We start from the raw sequence: 21243 nt of genomic DNA on the forward strand, positions 1-21243 counted from the left end.
TAATTGGATTCACCTGTGTATGTAGGTCAGGGCGGGGTCACTGAGCTTACCAAGCCAATTTGAGTTCCAATAATTTGTTCTAAAGGTTTTGGAATCAATAAAACAGTGCCCACATTTATGCACCTGCCTAATTGTATTTAAACAATTATTGCGCACTTTCTGTAAATGCAATACGCTTCATTTCACTTCTCAAATATCACTGTGTGTGTCTCTTATATGATATATTTAACTGACATTTTTTTATCGTAACAAACAAAAATGTATACAGGAAAATCATGCCAGGGGTATATGTGTTCCCAGGAGTCGGGAAAAAATGCACCGACTCCGACTCCTAATGAATTTAAACTGTAATTAAAATAAAAAATATGATAAAATGTTCTATTTCTCAGATAAGTCATCATAAATAATTTATATATACAGTGATAGTTGTGCTTAGTCCACAAAAATGAAATAAACCAATCAAAATTAGTTACCTGTGCTTCTTCACTAAAGCAGTCCCTGTCATTTTAAAGTCAGATATACATACCTGATTGTGACTGTACAGTATATATGATGTGTACACAGGAATCTCTTATATATACTAAATAACATCTATGCTTCATGAATAAAGCCTGATATGTAGCCGTGTCACTGCTAGAAATTGTCAACGAGATGGAAATAATTCTGCGTTGATGCTGATTTATGCAAATGTATGCACTCCCTTTGCTCATGAAATCAAATAATTTGATATGTTAAAATTTGCTTTGGTGACTACGAATTAAAGGGTACCTGAGACAGATGAAAAGAAAAGTTTTATACATACTTGGGGCTTCCTCCAGCCCCCTTTAGGCCAATCCATCCCTCGCTGTCCTCCTCCACCACCTGGATCTTCTGCTATGAGTCCCGGAAATTCAGCCAGTCAGCGCCAGGCATGCTCAGATGTACCAAAATTCGGTTCGGGTACATTCGAATTCGGGTCCACGTGACATTCGAATTCGCCTTCGACCATGAAATTCGGTTCGGATTCAGATTCGATTCGGGTGTCTTGCTTAAAATTCAGTAAAAAATTTGTGTTCGCGAATTCGGATGTTTTTTTTAAAGGGAAATCACATTGAAATAGGTGTAATTAAAAAAAAAAAAAAAAAAAGTGACGTGTGGCACTGGCAGCAGGCAATGCATTGTGTGGACCCTGGCGGTAGGGCCACTGACAGCAGGAGGATAAATACAGCAGCAGTAGGATGAGGAGTGATGTGTGGCACTGGCAGCAGGCAATGTATTGTGTTGACCCTGGCGGTGGGACCACTGACAGCAGGAGGATAAATACAGCAGCAGTAGGAGGAGTGACATATGGCACTGGCAGCAGGCAATGTATTGTGTGGACCCTGGCGGTGGGACCACTGACAGCAGGAGGATAAATACAGCAGCAGGAGGAGGAGTGGCGTGTGGCACTGGCAGCAGGCAATGCATTGTGTGGACCCTGGCGGTGGGACCACTGACAGCAGTAGGATAAATACAGCAGCAGGAGGAGTGACATGTGGCACTGGCAGCAGGCAATGTATTGTGTGGACCCTGGCGGTGGGACCACTGACAGCAGGAGGATAAATACAGCAGCTGGAGGAGGAGTGACATGTGGCACTGGCAGCAGGCAATGTATTGTAATTCTTTATTACAGAAACTACAACTTCTTTTATACAAAATTATGAAAGTAACCAAAATTGATCTCAAATAACAAGACATTAGGCCTTAGCCTCAAATAGCTTAATATTCAGTTCATATCAAGTCCATTCCTGAAAGAAATACAGAGAAAAAAACCGAACCAACTTAAGTCTCATTTGCTTGACTTACATATATACACTATATACAGTAATTACTGTACAATATTTGCACTATTCACATGTTCCAGCAGGAAAGACTAAGCAATCTTACTCCTCCTATGCCTGCAAGCCATTCCTCAAATTTGGGTCATCTAACTAAGTGAAAGAGAAATAGAAAAGCTCACCAAAGGAAATTTGGCCAAATCAAGGGGGCTTGATGTTCTGCCAAAACAGACACCAATCCCCTCGATTCAACCTCCTCTCCTCAAGACCCCGAATCTTCCCAACCTCACCAATAATGCCATGCACCACCACCTGGACAGGGAGGACTTTTTGATGAATCGCAATTTGACACCGTGCATTCCAAGTGTAATACCGAATACTAAAAATAATGTGTCCAAATTAAATGACCCCTGGTTCTTGAATGCCCCATATGTCCACTCTGCGTAACTAAGCCGCTCAAGAAAAGGAATACCTAAAGCCCTGCCCACCTGTTTGTATACTTCTTTCTTAAAGGAACAGTTCAAAAGGAAATGGTCCATGGTCTCCTCCACACCACCACACTCCTCATAAGGACAACCATGATCCCGATCTCCTATGAACTTCAAGTTACCCCTAACAAAGAGTCTGCCATGAAAGGAAAGCCAAGTCCCTGAATTTGTTAGGAATCCTTGGAGAACATAGCAAGCGCAAACCCTCCTCCATAATTGGGCTTGGGCAATCTCTCAGGGCCAATGGATCTCTCTCCCAAGGTTTTCCTAGGTATCAAGGTAATATCCTCCTTCGTCAGTTCCCATTGCCGGGTCACTTTCAGACACGGTGTAACATAGGCCGGGAGATAATCAGCATTAGCTCTCAGTCTCTTCACTGAACCACCACCTTCCCACCGCCTAAGAAAAGGTTTAAGCCAAGACTGAAAAATACCCATCCATCCAGGCAGTTCCTCTGCATACATTTTACCAAAATTGTTCTTAATAAATAACAGAGAAAAGAAAACCACTGGGTTAACCATTCCTAAGCCACCCTTCTGCCTTGATCGATAGGTGATATTCCTCTTAACGTGGTTCATCTTATTTCCCCAAAGCATTTGGAAAAATAAGCTGTAGATTCTTGTGTGAAGAGATACTGGCAAAATACAGACAAAACTGACATATAACATAATTGGAATCAAATAAGTTTTGATTATGTCAATCCTTTCTCTGAAAGTCAATCGCCAACCTTTCCAGCGGACCACCTTAGCCTCAGCACATTTTAGTCTGCTTTTCCAATTTCGGTGACCGTAGTCACCCAGGCCAAATTCTATGCCAAGTATTTTAATTTTTTCTTTTGGTGCTGGAAAAGAGACCGGAAGTAAGAAGCTCTCATTTTCCTTGCCCATCCAGAAAGCCTCACACTTGTCCTGGTTGATCTTGGAACCCGATGCCAATCAGTAACGGGCAATCTCTGCACAAACTCCTTCTGCCTCCTCCTGCCCAGAAACTACCACAGTTACATCATCCGCATAAGCCACAACCCTGAGAGGAGGTACACCAGCGATGCCCGACAGCACCCCCACACAAGGCTCCACCCTCAATCCTTCTTATGAAAGGATCAATGGCAAAAGCATATAGCAGGGGACTCAACGGACACCCCTGGTGCACCCCAGATCTAACCTCAAAGGTCTGTCCAACCCAACCATTAACCCCCCTGGTGGTATGATATTTGCGGCTGCGCAGCCGTGGGAGGGTTTTTTTGCCATTTTTTTTTTAAGCATGTAGCTAGCCTAGCGCTAGCTACATGCTTCCCCCCCTCGCCGCGGCGTCCGCCTGTCCCCTCCGATCGCCGCCGGCGCCGCTTGCCCATAAGGAAATCCCGTCCTGATCGGACATCGTGACGTCACAGGGAGTCCCGATCCACCCAATAGTGCAGCCTGGCGGCGATTGGCCAGGCTGCGCAAGGGGTATGCGGGGGGGAGGGGCCTGTTTCCGCGGCGGGTAGCGGCGCATCGGCGGCGGGCAGCGGCGATCAGAGCAAACACACAGCTAGCAAAGTGCTAGCTGCGTGTTTGAAAAAAAAATTATGTAAATCGGTGCAGCAGGGCCTGAGCGGCACCCTCCGGCGGCTTACCCCTATCACACACGGGGTTACCGCCAAGGAGGTTAACAAGCGGGAAACTTTCAGCACCTTTATACAAAACTTTAAGCCAATTGATAAACCTCCCCGGCAGACCATATTTACTAAGGAGCATCCACAGATACTCATGATTGACACGATCAAAAGCCTTTGCTTGATCCAACGCCAGCAAGTATTTTCCCCAACCAGCAGCCCTGCATATCTCCAGAATCTCCCGGACCGTTAACACGGTTGAAAAAGTATTTCTACCCTGGACAGAACAGTTCTGCTGGCGAGAAAGCACCTCATTTGCCACCTGACTTAAGCGCCAAAAAATTATTTTAGCCAGAATCTTTCGGTCAATGTTGAGAAGGCTGATGGGCCGCCAATTCTCAATCATTGAAGAATCTTTACCCTTTGATAAAAGAATAACTGCTGATTCTCTCATAGAGGGAGGAAGCTCATCCTCTGCAAGACTGCGATTGTAAACCTCTGCCAATTCAGAAGCCAGAATGTCCTTGAAGACCTTATAAAATTCAGCTGTCAAACCATCTGGCCCTGGAGTTTTTTTTGCTAGCAAGTTGCTCTATGGCTTTCACCACTTCCTCAGCAGAAATTCTTTCCGTCAAAAACGCAAGAAGAACATATAAATTTTTCAGTCCGGGAATATCACACAAGAAAGACTCCATCACTGTCTCATCAAGAGATCTGTTACCCAATAGTTCAGCATAAAAAGATCTCACAATTTCCAGAATAACTGCTCTGGACTGCACCAGAGATACTGTACTATCCTTGAGACCATACACAACCTTAACTGCTACACTTTGTTTGCAATTCTGATAAGGGTCCGGCGAGTGACTTTTACCGTAATCCCTTTCCAGAAGCAAAGAAGCATGCCGGTCATACTGACTCTTGTGAAAAAAACCTTGATCCTTTTGATCTCTACGGGATCACCATCCCCCAAGACAGCAACTTCAAGTTTCCTCCTCAGGCGCTGGTAGGTAGCATATTTATCAAAAGCTCTTCTTTTTGCTAGGTTCTTGAAAAGACCTACTGCCCGCTTCTTGACCATCTCCCACCACTCAGACCCAGTGGCGTACCTAGGGTATTTGACACCCGGTGCTGGGTATTAAGTGACACCCCCCCGCCCCCCAAAAAAGGGAAAGGAGCGAGTGCAGCCTACCAAGCGCGCCATGTTGGGGGGGGGGCAGGTATAGATCGAATGGAATAGTTGCTCCCAGTATAGGTTAGCCAGGTATAGGTTCCCATTGTACAAATGATTGAAGTTTCTTGCTGGGAGCTATATTCTATTGTGGAGAGCCAGGTGATCAATGTACCAAGTGAGTTCAGACCTGAACTGAAAGGGATATGGATGCTGACGTTTATTTCCTTTTAAACAATGCACATTGCCTGGCTGTCCTGCTGATCTCCTGCCTCTAATACGTATAGCCACAGACCCTGAACAAGCATGCAGATCAGATGTTTCCAATTGAAGTCTGACTGGATTAGCAGCATGCTTGCTTCAGGTGAGTGATAAATACACTACTGCTGCCAAAGCAAACAACAAGACTGCCAGGCAACTAGTATTGTTTAAAAGGAAATAAATATGACAGCCTCCATATTTGTGAGCTCCTCTGGCTCTGAGGACAGTCAGTGATATGAGTATGTACTCTTTAAAGTGCTGCAGAAGATGTCAGTGCTATATAAATAAACTACTACAAAGGCTACTACTAATAATAATAATTATAATAATAATAATAATAATATAGAACATTAGATTAGCTATGGAAGGATTTATCAGATCGCAGGCAAATGACAAATGCAGCAACCATGAAACCTCCAAGTGACCAACGCAGCAACCATGAGACCTCCAAGTGACCAACGCAGCAACCATGAGATCTCCAAGTGACCAAAGTAGCAACCTTAAGACCTCCAAGTGACTAATTTCGCAACCATAAGGCCTCCAAATGACATTTTTAGCAACCATGAGGACTTCAAGTCACCATTTTAATAACTGTTGACATACAAGTGCATATGGACATTGCCATTTGGCTGCATTAAAGTAAATGGGAACCGCTATAAAAAAAAAAAATAACCAGATACTTACCCAAGGAGAGGGAAGGCTCTGGGTCCTTCCTGTTCCTCTCATGGATCCCTCATTCCAGCACTGGTTCTACCGGTGACAGTATTTGATTAAATTAGTCAAATACAGCTTTCTGCCGCCAAAAGAGGCTTCAGAAGTCTTCGAGCACTCGGTTCCCGAAGTCTTCTGAAGTCCCCACGGCGGGGGATTCAAACGGGGGAGCCAGCGCTGCAACGGGTACTAGGAGAGAAGCGGGGAGGCTCTATAGGACCCAGAGCTTTCCCTCTCCTTAGGGGAGTGTCTGCTTTGCTTCATTTTTTTTACAGGGAAGGTTCAGGGACTATAAAAAAAAAAAAAAAATCTGTATCCACTTACCTGGGGCTTCCTCCAGCCCGTTACCACTGCAGGTTAGGCCCGTTACCTACCGGCAGGAGGTGCCCTCGGCACCGCTCCGCAGGCTCCCGGTGGTCTCCGGTGGCCGACCCGACCTGGCCAGGCCAGCAGCCAGGTCGGGCCTCTTCTGCGCTCCATTGTGCGTTCCCCGCCGGCGCGCTGACGTCATCGGACGTCCTCCGGGCTGTACTGCACAGGCTCAGAACTACTGAGCCTGCGCAGTACAGCCCGGAGGATGTCCGATGACGTCAGCGCGCCGGCGTGGAACGGACAATGGAGCGCAGAAGAGGCCCGGCCTGGTCGGGTCGGCCACCGGGAGCCTGCGGAGCAGCGCCGAGGGCACCTCCTGCCTGCCACGGGCTGGAGGAAGCCCCAGGTAAGTGGATAAGGATTTTTTTTTTTCATAGTCCCTGAACCTTCCCTTTAAGTGATTCCCATTAGCTTTAAACTGCCAGATGAAGGGATTCTTTGGCTGAAAAATTACAGGCTACAATGCCTGCCTGATCCAGTCTGCTGCCTGACATCCTATGTATAATGGCAATTTAATACAAGTCTAGCAGAAGGTTTATAACCATGGGTGTTCGTTAAAACACAGAGTGCTTACATGGCAACACAAAAGCAATTCTAGGTACAGCTTCTACACAGCTCAAATGTGCATGAAGGAATGGGTGTCACACCACGGTCCATGCCAAGCAGTTGCTAGTGCTTCACAGCAACATGAGAGCAGCTGATGGTTGGTAGATGTGCCACATGTCAACTACTCATCTAAACAAGACCTAATGCCTGGTACAAGCACTGAGATTTTCTGGCAGATTTACTGCCAGATCAATTATTTTCAACACATCTGATCTGATTTCCGATCTATTTTCCATAGAAGTAAATGGAAAATTGATTTGAAATCAGATCGGACATGTTGGAAATAATTGATCTGCCAGAGAATCTCATTGTGTGTACTAAGTATGATAAACTGGAGAGGGAGGGGAGACAGGAGCCACCTAGGCAGACAAGTTAGGAATACTCTTTGCCTGGCTATACAGAAGGATGCACATGGCTTATTAATGCAATTGTGATGGAGGAACAAGCTAAAGGTGCGTACACACGCACTACTGTAATGAGCGACCGGTCCATCAGACCTTCCTGCTGGGCATGCGTTCTGCCGACAGAACGCGGATCATTCAGAAACAGCCTTATCAGTCTGCTGACAGACGTCAGAACGCCCGGTCGTTCATTACAGTAGTGCATGTGTACGCACCTTAACTCACACTATTCCTGTACTGTGATGATGATGGGCTTACACACACTTGACTGGGAGCTAAATTCCCTCACATGTTAGAAAAAGGGATCCCAGAAGTACCTCTGTCACATTATGATTTCCCTATGGAAAAGACAGTGGAGAATTCTCTCTGTCCCATCACTTCCTCACTGTCCCCCCCCCCCCCCCCCTTCCCCGGCAGGATGTTTGATAAGCTCTTACACAGCGTGGCAGTCTGTGTCTTCTGGCTCCAGACCTCTCTCTTCCCCTCCTGGTCACAGCCGACTGCTTCTTTTAACATTATTTCTCTCATGTACCTCACTTTGTGCAGTCTGTCTTCTTCTCAGACTTGAATTTCGCGCACAAATACATGACACGCCTGACGTCACGTAGTAGTCACCCGTTCAGTGACTACTGTGTTAGAGGGAGGGAGGGAAGAAAACTGGCTGCTGCAGCTATAGACGCAGAGAGAGACGTCAGGTCAGCGTGAAACTGAAGTCTCTCTCAGTACCTTTATGGGTGCCGAAGGGAGGAGGAAAGATGGGGGTGGTGCCAAACAGCCGCTCATAGCTGCCTGCAGCTTTCTATGTAGCAGAGAAAGCCCAGTCCTGCGAGCCTCCTCCTCCTCCTCATCTAGCACAGCACAGCAGCACGATTAATCGGACTTTCTGTCCACTCTCTGCAGGTGCGTGCAGTCAGGGATATAATGTAAATATACTGGGCTAGGCTGGCCTTTCTGACACCCCCCTCTAGGCGTGTCACATGGTGCGCCACGCCCCCTAGCGCCCAATTAACAAAACGCCACTGCTCAGACCTACTGCTACAACAGTCCAGCAAAGTAACCTGTGCCTGAAAAAAATCCCTGAAAGATTGTCTTACACTTTCTTCTTCCAACAGCACTGAATTCAACCTCCAGATACCCCTCCCTTTTGGAGGAACATCTGCAACATTCAAGACCATAGATAGAATACAGTGATCAGAGAACTCAACCACCTGCACCCCTAAGGATGAGGTAACAGAGCTCTCCTTAACAAAAAACCTATCTATCCTACTCTTACGCTCTCCACAGAAATAAGTGAACCCCGTGTTATCTGGAGTGTGCTTAACCCCCTTGGCGGTAATCCCGAGCTGAGCTCGGGGTATGCCGCCGGAGGTCGCCGCTCAGGCCCTGCTGGGCCGATTTTCAATCTGAAAAAAGCAGCACACGCAGCCGGCACTTTGCCAGCCGCGTGTGCTGCCCGATCGCCGCCGCTCCGCGGCGATCCGCCGCGTGCAGCGGCGAAAGAGGGTCCCCCCAGCCGCCCGAGCCCAGTGCAGCCGGAACAAACAGTTCCGGCCGGCGCTAGGGGCTGGATCGGGCGGCTCTGACGTCAGGACGTCGACTGACGTCCATGACGTCACTCCGCTCGTCGCCATGGCGACGAGGAAAGCGAAACAAGATAGGCCGCTCATTGCGGCCTATCTTGTTACTTTCGATTGCCGGAGGCGATCGAAAGTACGCTTCCGGAGCGCCCTCTAGTGGGCTTTCATGCAGCCAACTTTCAGTTGGCTGCATGAAATAGTTTTTTTTTAATTTAAAAAAAACCCTCCCGCAGCCTCCCTGGCGATTTTAATAGAACGCCAGGGAGGTTAATATGCACATCTACCAGACCATCATCCCTAACCATACTATTCAAAAAATTACTATCATAGCCCAGGTGGTCTTGGCACCTCTCCTGTCACTTAACCTAACTACGGTATTAAAATCACCACCAAAGACCACCTCCTGGGCTGTAAATAGGAATGGCTTGATCTCTGTGAAAAGGCGCTTCCTTTCTCTCTGTCCGAGGCCCGTAGATGTTTATCAGCCTCAGATTTTGCCCCCTCAAAGAGACGTCCAGGACCAGGCATCACCCCATCTCAATTTCACTTACCCGCCGGAAAGTTACCATCACGGTCTTAAAAAGGACCGCCACCCCAGTGTAAGACTCAGTCGCAAGAGATCAATAAGAGGGACCATAATGCCAATCCCTCTTGGCTTCACGGATAGCAGATAATGTTTGAAGCCTGCTCTCTTGCAAAAATAAAATGTCGGCATGAAATTGTCCGAGAAAAAATATGGCTTCCTTACGAGCACTTACAGATCTCATACTAGCAACATTAATGGTTGCTAGTTTCAAGGGGGGGGGGGGGGGAACCTCCATCAGGATAAATGAAAAAGGAGATTGCCTACCCTTTCCTAAACTGTACTTTCCTCCTCCTTAGAGGAAGACACCTCCATGTCCTCAGATTCTTTCCCAACCGGGATGACTTCATCCTCATTGAATAGATCTTCATCGCTATTATCTGACAAAATCTCATATTTATTTTGTATTTTTACCTCCTTCTTCCTCCTAAGCTCCTCTACTTTCTTAGATGCTTTTTCCATCGTTATCTTTTTCCTTCTTCTCCCCCTTGTCCCAGATACTTTTTTCATTTTCTGAGACTTGATTTTTTTCCCCAACTTTCCCCTTCTTAAACTCCCTCTGTTTTAGTAACAACTTTTTCCACCATATCTCCCTCTTTTTTATCATTACTTTTTTCCGATTCTTCATTCTCTTTCTCAGGAGAGCCATTTGCCTCAACGCTTTCACCTGAAACAACTTTTTCCATGCCCACCCCTACTACACTCTTTTCTTCCTTTTTGAAGAAGAAACAGAAAATATGTTTGATCCTTTACCAGGATCACTTAACTGGAAAGATAAGGCTGCACTTCCAGGTACAGACAATGAAGGAGGGGGAGGAGGAGGAGGGCCTGACTTGAGTACAGACAGGAAAGGAGGAATATCAACCCTCCACCAGGATCAGCCTCTTTATTTTCTTCCTCAAGAATTTTCTCCATTTCCTTAAGAACTTCTCCATCTATGTTGGACCATGATTCAGGACATTGGGAATAAGGGTGACCCAAATTGAGGCATAAATTACACCTTATCTCCTTGCAGTCTTTCGCCAAATGTCCCAAACCATAGCATCAAGAACATTTTTGTTCCTTACAGGAAATGCTATAATGACTTCTTGAACCACATTTGTAACACACTCGAGGCTGACCCTGGTAAAAGACCGTCACCCTGTCTCGTCCTATAAAAACAGATGTAGGAATATGCTTAATCACATTACCCTCTCTGCCTAACCTCACCATCAGCTCCCAACCACCCCCCCCCCCAGATCCCCATCATCCATCACCTTCTCTGGTGCACTTAACGGTACACTATAATTTTTAATCCAGACAGTGGCGGACACAGCCAGCAGTGGGCCCCTGTGCAAAATATAAATTGTGGGCCCCCCTTACCTGCGGCAAAAAAATGGGTGTGGCAATGACCAGATAAGGGCGGATCTAACTAATTTAAAGTGATCCCGGGGTGAGAGTGATATGGAGGCTGCCATATTTATTTCCTTTTAAACAATACTAGTTGCCTGGCGGCCCTGCTGATCTATTTGACTGCAGTAATAAACTGAATTACACCAGCAACAAGCATGCAGCTTAATCTTCTCAGTCCTGACAATATTGTCAGAAACCCCTGACCTGCTGCATGCTTGTTCAGGGTCTATGGTTGAAAGAATAAGAGGCAGAGGACCAGAACGGCAACCAGGCAACTGGCATTGCTTAAAAGGAGAGAAATATGGCAGCCTCAATATTATTCTCACCTCAGGTTCCCTTGAAAAGTGCAACGCAAAGACAGTGGGCCCAAGTTTTGGTGACCCTTTCCCCAGAAAATTCACATAATTGTGCAGGTTTTCTCAAGAAAATACACATAATGTGAGCAGATTTGCCCAGAAAATACATTCAATCATGTCGGCAAATATGCCCAGAAAATACGTGCAATGATGTCGGCAGATATGCCCAGAAAATACGTGCAATGAGGTCGGCAGATATGCCCAGAAAATACGTGCAATGAGGTCGGCAGATATGCCCAGAAAATACGTGCAATGAGGTCGGCAGATATGCCCAGAAAATACAAGCAATGAGGTCGGCAGATATGCCCAGAAAATTTGTGCAATGAGGTCGGCAGTTATGCCCAGAAAATACGTGCAATGATGTCGGCAGATGTGCCCAGAAAATACGTGCAATCATGTCGGCAGATTTGCCCAGAAAACACATGCAATCATGTCGGCAGATTTGCCCAGAAAACACATGCAATCATGTCGGCAGATATGCCCAGAAAATACGTGCAATGATGTCGGCAGATGTGCCCAGAAAATACATGCAATGAGGTCGGCAGATATGCCCAGAAAATTTGTGCAATGAGGTCGGCAGTTATGCCCAGAAAATACGTGCAATGATGTCGGCAGATGTGCCCAGAAAATATGTGCAATCATGTCGGCAGATTTGCCCAGAAAACACATGCAATCATGTCGGCAGATATGCCCAGAAAATACGTGCAATGATGTCGGCAGATATGCCCAGAAAATACGTGCAAAGATGCCGGCAGATATGCCCAGAAAATACGTGCAATGATGTCGGCAGATATGCCCAGAAAATACGTGCAATGATGTCGGCAGATATGCCCAGAAAATATGTGCAATGATGTCGGCAGATATGCCCAGAAAATACGTGCAATGATGTCGGCAGATATGCCCAGAAAATACGTGCAATGATGTCGGCAGATATGCCCAGAAAATACGTGCAATCATGTCGGCAGATATGCCCAGAAAATACGTGCAATCATGTCGGCAGATTTGCCCAGAAAACACATGCAATCATGTAGCAAATTTGCCCAGAACATACATGCAATCATGTGGCAGAACATACACCTGCTAAAATAAATAATAAAAAAAAACATTTACTCACCTGCAGCAGCAGACCTCCTGTCCCAGCCTCCATCCGGCGCTCAGCTCCCATGGGTGGTTGGGTGGATAGGTAGCCTGGTGGGTGAGTGGGTAGGTAGCCTGGTGGGTAGGTAGCCTGGTGGGTAGGTAGGTAGCCCTTAGCCGGGTGGGTAGGTAGCCTGGTGGGTGGCTGGGTAGCCGGGTGGGTGGGTAGCCTGGTGGGTGGCTGGGTAGGCGGGTGGGTGGCTGGGTAGGCGGGTGGGTGGGTAGCCTGGTGGGTGGCTGGGTAGGCAGGTGGGTAGGTAGCCTGGTGGGTGGGTGGGTAGGTGGGTGGTTAGGTAGCTGGGTGGGTGGGTAGGTAGCCCTTAGCCGGGTGGGTAGGTAGCCTGGTGGGTGGCTGGGTAGCCGGGTGGGTGGGTAGCCTGGTGGGTGGCTGAGTAGGTGGGTGGGTAGGTAGCCTGGTGGGTGGGTAGGTGGGTGGTTAGGTAGCTGGGTGGGTAGGTAGGTAGCCTGGTGGGTGGGTAGGTAGCCGGGTGGGTGGGTAGGTAGCCGGGTAGGTAGCCGGGTGGGTGGTTAGGTAGCCGGGTAGGTAGCCAGGTCGGTGGTTAGGTAGCCGGGTGGGTGGTTAAGTAGCCGGGTGGGTAGCCGGGTGGGTGGGTAGGTAGCCGGGAGGGTGGTTAGGTAGCCGGGTAGGTAGCCGGCAGGGTGGTTAGGTAGCCGGCAGGGTGGTTAGGTAGCCGGGTAGGTAGGTAGCCGCGTGGGTAGCCGGGTGGGTGGTTAGGTAGCTGGGTGGTTAGGTAGCCGGGTGGGTGGTTGGGTAGCCGGGTGGGTGGTTAGGTAGCCGGGTGGGTGGGTGGCCGAGTGGTTAGGTAGCCGGGTAGGTAGCCGGGTGAGTGGTTAGGTAGCCGGGTGGGTAGGTAGCCGGGTGGGTGGGTAGCCGGGTGGGTGGTTAGGTAGCCGGGTAGGTAGCCGGGTGGGTGTGTAGGTATCCGGGTGGGTAGGTAGCCGGTTGGGTGTGTAGGTATCCGGGTGGGTAGGTAGCCGGGTGGGTGGTTAGGTAGCCGGGTAGGTAGCCGGGTGGGTGGGTAGGTAGCCGGGTGGGTGGTTAGGTAGCCGGGTAGGTAGCCGGGTGGGTGGGTAGGTAGCCGGGTGGTTAGGTAGCCGGCAGGGTGGTTAGGTAGCTGGGTAGGTAGCCGGGTGGGTGGTTAGGGAGCCGGGTGGGTAGGTAGGTAGCCGGGTGGGTAGGTAGCCGGGTGGGTAGGTGGGTAGGTAGGTGGGTAGGTAGCCGGGTGGGTGGGTAGGTAGCCGGGTGGGTGGGTAGGTAGCCGGGTGGGTGGTTAGGTAGGTAGCCGGGTGGGTGGTTAGGTAGGTAGCCGGGTGGGTAGGTAGGTAGCCAGGTGGGTGGTTAGGTAGGTAGTCTGGTGGGTGGTTAGGTAGCCAGGTGGGTAGGTAGGTAGGTAGGAAGGAAGCCTGGTGGGTGGGTAGGTAGCCGGGTGGGTAGGTAGGAAGCCTGGTGGGTGGGTAGGTAGCCGGGTGGGTAGGTGGGTAGGTAGCCAGGTAGGTAGCCGGGTGGTTAGGTAGCCGGCAGGGTGGTTAGGTAGCCGGGTGGGTAGGTAGGAAGCCTGGTGGGTGGGTAGGTACCCGGGTGGGTAGGTAGCCTGGTGGGTGGGTAGGTAGCCGGGTGGGTGGTTAGGTAGCCGGGTGGGTGGTTAGGTAGGAAGCCTGGTGGGTGGGTAGGTAGCCGGTTGGGTAGGTGGTTAGGTAGCCGGGTGGGTGGGTAGGTAGGAAGCCAGGTGGGTGGTTAGGTAGCCGGGTGGGTAGGTAGGTAGGAAGCCTGGTGGGTGGTTAGGTAGCCGGGTGGGTAGGTGGGGGGCCCGACTCCTATCCTTCCTTCCTCCCTCCCTCCCTCACCTCGGAGGGCCCCCCTCCCGATATGCGCGGCGGGAGAGCGAGCGGCAAATACAGGAAGTCTTCAGGCTCCAGGCAGACGCTAGAGGCCCAGCCGCAATATGTCTCCAACTCTGTCGACATATTGGAGACCAAGCGGCTGCCGGCTGAGCCCTCTAGCGTCTGCCTGGAGACCCGGATTTGCCGCTATCCCGCTGCGCATACCGGGAGGGGGGCCCCCCCGAGGTGAGGGAGGGAGGATAGGAGTTGGGGCCCCCCGGGGAAAAAAAATAAAAATATATATATATATATATAAATAAATACTTAATGGGCCCCTGAAGAAAACGGAACTTCAGGGGCCCTCGTGTGGCTGCACGGCCGTATGTCCGCCACTGAATCCAGACTAACAAGTCATGTACCGGGATGGACTCATTCGGGACCACGATTGTCACCTTTTTGTCCAAAGACTGCCTGGACACCACCTGGGGCAACAAATCTTTCCATTCCATTTCCAAATCTTCTCATATTTCTCCCAGAAGGTGTCCAGACCAGTCGGGGACAAAACGATGACATAGAAAAATGTGGGGGGGGGGGGTTTCGGGAGCCAAAATGGCACAAAAATCCACCGCCTTAAAGCCCATTTTTAACAACAATTGAATGCAAGTTTTTCTTGAGTATTTTACTCCATCAACACCTTTATAACAAATCCTAACTAAATTTCGTCTGCTTCTTGCTGACAATCCAATTTCATCCAAATTTAACTGATCCTTTGCCACATTATGGTTCACACTCTTTTTTTTAAAGCACTTGCATATGACAAACCAGCTTTCTTAATGGTTTCCTGCTTTCCCTGCTGTTTATCAACAGATGCAGGTACAGCAACAACATTTTTTTTGCATCAAACCCTTCTCCTTCCCACCCTCCACCCTCTGGGCACCTCCCATGTCACTAAACATTCTTTTTTCCCCATCCATGCCTGAAATATTCTCAATCCTCCTTTTCCCTGCTTGTCCCCCTATTTTCCCCTGACCACCCTCCTCCACCTTTTTCCTGTTTTGCTGCATCTCCACTGGTTTTACCTGGTCGATCCTGCCTGCATCCAAAAGTTTTTCTGCTCTTAGATCACCGCTTTCCGCTGTTTTCCCTTGCTTCTCAGGCTGACACCTGTCCCCTTGGGCCACCTCTTTCCCCTGCCGAGCGCTTTCCTGGACAGATGCATAGTTACATAGTTACATAGTTATTTTGGTTGAAAAAAAGACATACGTCCATCGAGTTCAACCAGTACAAAGTACAACTCCAGCCTGCTCCCTCACATATCCCTGTTGATCCAGAGGAAGGCAAAAAAAAACCCTTACAAGGCATGGTCCAATTGGCCCCAAAAGGGAAAAATTCCTTCCCGACTCCAGATGGCAATCAGATAAAATCCCTGGATCAACATCAACATCATTAGGCCTTACCTAGTAATTGTAGCCATGGATGTCATTCAACCCAAGGAAAGCATCTAAGCCCCCTTTAAATGCAGGTATAGAGTTTGCCATAACGACTTCCTGTGGCAATGCATTCCACATCTTAATCACTCTTACTGTAAAGAACCCTTTCCTAAATAAGTGGCTAAAACATTTTTCCTCCATGCGCAGATCATGTCCTCTAGTCCTTTGAGAAGACCTAGGGACAAAAAGCTCATCCGCCAAGCTATTATATTGCCCTCTGATGTATTTATACATGTTAATTAGATCTCCTCTAAGGCGTCTTTTCTCTAGACTAAATAAACCCAGTTTATCTAACCTTTCTTGGTAAGTGAGACCTTCCATCCCACGTATCAATTTTGTTGCTCGTCTCTGCACCTGCTCTAAAACTGCAATATCTTTTTTGTAATGTGTAATGCGTTCTCTTTGGAGGGGAATGCCGCACTGGCCGCTTTCACCGTACTACCAGAAGTGACTTCTGGTTACCGCCCCCACGCCGAACACAGCACTCGGTGCCATCTTTGATGAGGGCAAGTCCTGCGACCCAGAGATCGCTATCGCAGGACTCTGCCCTGAAGCAAAAACCCTCTCACCACTCCATCCAATTGCGGAAGGAAAGCCCAGCTGGCTAGACGCCACCCGATTTCCCCCTGTTATAATTTAAGTAGGCCTCAGTTATTTGGACTGAGTTAGTCAAAAAGGCTTGAGGAGCAGACCTGCCCTTTAAGGGATTTTCTCTTAATGAGAAAATCTGCAGTTCTGTCAGCAGACCTAGAACATACCAAGAAGCTGTTCTGTGGACAAGGCCGCAGGTCTCGCTGACCTCAGCTTGTACGCCACTGGAACAATAAACATCAGCCATATTTAATAAATATCCACATTCCAGTAAGTAAAGGAAAGGTGACAATATTAATCGAGTGGGTGGGTATTATGACACCACGAGGTGGCCCAACCAATAGTCTGGTCTAGGGGAGGGCGAATATGATGTCACAGTTAACTCTTTCCTAGTCGGTATTAAAACGGAGGTGGGCGATCAGAGCTCACTCTGCTTCATACTTTCATGCCCTCCATATCTGACTTCTACTGACTGGAACCCAATTATTTCTCTAAGCATGTTCATTCCTTTCTGTAATCTGATATAATGTATGCTGTACATAGGTAGTCTAGATGTAACATAGAGTAGATTCAAGACGACCTGGGTACCTTCAGCAGGAAGGTACTCACGCAGCTGTAACGCAACATGGAAGATTGGCTTTGCTAGGGTGTGAGGAACTGTATCTATCTGTATATCTGTTTCATGAATAAACTCCTTAAACGTTGAAGAAGCCTGAGAAAGTCTATCTCCTGCTTGCTGTGTGAGAGTCAAGTTATCTCACAGTCTGTGAGACGCAGCTATAAGAAGTTGCTGGTGTCGAAGCAAGGTGATTTAGAACAGTTTATAACAGTGGTGCCGAAACCCCCCTTCACTGCCTAGCAAAACAGGCAGACAGGGGCCAGGGGCCGAAGTTTTCAAGATATTCCACAGCGACACAAGCGGAGTTGACGCGGACTGGAAAGCTTATCAAGAGGATAAGTGGTGTGTGGGAGGCCGCTAGAGAGGCCAACACACGGACTGCAATCCGAGTGATGATCAGCGGCGAGTCATGGACCTGTTTTATTTGGATTGTAATGTACACGCAATCTAGCCGAACAAAGGATTCCGTGGTGAGGTATCCCAGGCAGAGGTTTTGAGCAAGTTACCTTCGGGACCGGAGAATCCGCCGAGCGAACGCTCAGTATACGCTCACCGAGGTCCATCGACTCGTGGAAAGAACTTGCCGTCAGCTGATCGGATTGGAAGTCGGTACAAGTCTGTAGAGCCAGGCAAGTATAGCGTTTCGTTTATTTGGTTTTGTAGCAATGTTTGTGGTCTGTGATATGTTAAGTGATTTTTTCTACAGCTGTGTGTTATTTTTCTGTGTTATGCTGGTAGCAGCGTATATAGTTTCGGTTTCTCTCTGTGCAGTTCTGGGCGGCGAGGGAGGCCAGCGGTGTTTATTTTTCTCCCGTGCTCTGTCGAGCAGATGGTGGATAGTGAGGAGGGCAGTTAGGGGGAGGAATAGAGAGGGAACGTTGGTGTACGAGAGCCTAGAATAGTGGGGATACTGGTTCCAGTCAATGCTATTAGTTAGTTAGTGCTATGTGATGTTTATGTAGGTGCAGGGAGACACGGCGCAGCGCAGATCAGGAAAGTGTCTGTACTGTGTTGCTTATGGGATTATTCCTTTAAGTGAGGCACCTTAAAGTGCGGTGCGGCATGTGTTCCCAATAGAGATAGGGGGACAGTGCAGAGTTGGAGAGGGGGAAGGGAAAAGAGAGAAAGATAAGAGTTGACCAATCCAGGTGTACTCGCTGCGACTGCAGAGTGTTTTTTTCGAGGGGTTTTTTTTGTGTCAGGGACAGGACCAGAGATTGACAAAGAAGTCATTGCTGGGCTGTTAGCGTGTTTTTCCTCGCCCACCGATTGGTCAAGAATATATATATATATTTTTCTTTCTCTTCTTTTCTCCAGCTCTGATTCAGTTTAGCACAGAACAGAACTGGTAGCAGTTCATGGGGCAATTATGCAGATGATAGAATTGCCATTTACAGAGTGACAGTGTATCAGTACGGTGTCTGCCATATGACTACCTACCACGTGGGCATTCAGGGATCTGCATACAGGCATGTGACGCTGGTATGCTTAGCCCTGCACCCTGTGTAGTTTAAGTGTAAAGTGCTCCTTCCTACAGGGAGGCAGCTATTTTTTGTGAAGTCTGGGGGTAGTGGCACGGCAAACATTGATCAGAGGGTACAACACACAGAACTTCTAGCAGAGCTGGTATCGCAATGAAGTTCTAGATAAGTAAATGTGATAATGAGTAAGAGCATTGCAGGCTCACCTGCAAAGCAGCAACAGGTGTGGCATCCGTAATCTGTGCATGCGACGGCCGCGCATGGACAGATAGGGGGGGGATGTGGAGTGAGCTGCAATGAGGTGAGAGCTTCCAAAGGTGGAGTCCGCGGGAGCAGATTTTAAACAGGTAAGTACTGAGGATAGTACTGAGGTAGGGGGGGTGAAGTTTAACTCCAATCTGCCAAAAAGAGTAAACAGAGTTCATGAGATGAGAACCATAAAGCAACAAGATCAATTACGATATATATTGATCAATTTAAAGTGTACAGAGTACAAGCCGCAGGGCGAATGCCAAATCATTAATAAGAATTGATTTGTTTGTATTTTGATTTCAGGAGTTGGGCAATATGGAATCGAGACAGCTGCAGTGCTGGCAGCAAAGATGGAGATGTTAGTCGAATAAGCGAAAGGTTACAGATGCCAATCTAAGCTTGGAGAAACACGAGATTTCTGAAATTGGAAAGAGACTAAAACACGAGATTCCTGAGATCGGAAAACGTCTAAAAAAACTGACTGAGCAAAGCATAGTGCAAATTGCTAATGTTTTTCTTTCCCAAGGTGGTGCTTTTATAATGAAGAGTACTGTGCTGATGGTGATCCTAGGTTGCCATTTCGTCCTAGGAGAACGAAGAGAGGACATTCTCATGTATAATAAGGGGTTAATGAGAACACAAGTGCCAGGTGCAGACAAATTTCATGGCACAATGTGGGTGAAAGGTCTGAAAGGTCAGGTGTGCTGGAAGGGTGACGTGAACGGCAGTGTAAATCTGCTATTGAATGTCACACTCCCAGAATCGATGCACCGATCCAAAGTTTTGTTAAAAGGTACCTTGCAGTACAATGGGTACATGCAAAAGGTGGAGTGTGTGATTCGGGGGTACCTTGTCTTGGTTATCCAGAGTGAGATGGTTCCAGATTGGAGAGGAACGAGTAGGAGGCGTCAATTCTCCTGCCGGAGAGACGCGGGGGACAACATCACACTCTGGAACTACCAACAGAGAGTGCTTCTGAAACAACTATACACATGTAAAGGCTGGAAAGCCGAGGGTTGGTGGTTCTCGAAACAAGAAGTAAAAATCGAGATCCAGCCACAGTCTCAGGGGACCAAGAGGGTGGGGAGAGCAATCCCGAACAGGGGAGGGTCCACAAAGGTAACATCCTCACTACAGGGGTCACAACATGAGACAATACCACACAGTCCATATTCAAGCACTTATCCTCATACTAGATGGGTAAGTGAGGAGGTACTCTTAATCGAACGATTGCAGAGAGTACATTCTTCCCGACCTAAGGTACGCATTTTGCCCCAGGACATAAGGGGGGCAAAGGTCCAAGCAGGACAGTTGGGAACAGCGTTTGTCATTGATATGCTAATCAATTTCCCAGAAGAAAGAGTACCTACCATATTCTTCTGGGGAGGGCCACAAGGGTTAGCATGGGACGTGAGTTGGATGGATCCAGGGACTTTTTGGAGTAGAGAGGTAGAATCCTGGGATACATCAGGTAGCACCCCGGGGACTTGCTATGACGGAAGGGTGATGGGACTAAAAAGGGGGAGTTTAAAAATAGCGCCCTTAGTCCGGGAGGATGAAGGACCATGGACATATGGTTTTTGCATCTCGCAGTCCCTAGAGTTTAAGGGTCCAAATAGATCTTGCATAATGAGAGGGGGAACCGTGACAGTAAAAGTGGGGGTTCCCACAACGCCTAAAGCTCAGGTAGTCACCCTGCCAGGGACTACTCAGGAACCTCACCTACCGTCATGTGATACACATCAGGTTGTAAAAAGTGGCCCTTTCCAGTTAAATCAACTGAGGGCGACTCCAGTTATCATGGAGGCCCAGCTTCAATTGATCACTTGGCAGATTAATTTAGAAGAGTGGGTAATATCTAATATATACCTTAACTGCAGCACTGTCACTGCCACCCTGGTACAGGCTTTTATGTCATGGGCACATTCCACGGGGAATAGCGTAGCCAGAAGAAGGTCCCGAGATTTAACAGATACACTCTTGGGAGGAATGGGCGCTGGAATGGGGGTAGCAAACAGTGTAGACATAGAAGGGATGACGGAGGTCATTCAACAATTAGGCACATTGGGACAACAGAATGTGGGTACCCAACACCATCTGAACTTGGTTTTGGAACAGTTAACGCACAACACCTATAGAGTTCAGGGGTACACTCAAAGGCACATTCAAATAATTCTTCAGAAGATGATTGAACATGCTAGGGGTACTGCATGGGAGACAGCATGCCTGTTAATGCAGACCGAGTTAACAGCAGATTTTAAGATAATGGCTCAAGCCTTATCAGAAGGAAAAACTCCTTTACAGCTGAGACTTGACAAGGAGCGATTTGTCGATTTTCCGGGGGAAGGATCTTTTGCATGGAGGCACCGAGAGGTGAGGATAAACAATTGGATGGAGTGCGACAATTTTTTATGCACCGCTACTTCCTTAGTTCCTACCGGCGGAGAAACTCAGGTAGTTTTTCCAGTAGTATCCCTGGGTACACCTGTTTCCTCAACACATGTCTTACACCATGACCTGAGAGGT

Source organism: Hyperolius riggenbachi, chromosome 8 (genome assembly GCF_040937935.1).
Source record: "Hyperolius riggenbachi isolate aHypRig1 chromosome 8, aHypRig1.pri, whole genome shotgun sequence".
NCBI classification, from domain to species: Eukaryota; Metazoa; Chordata; class Amphibia; order Anura; family Hyperoliidae; genus Hyperolius; species Hyperolius riggenbachi.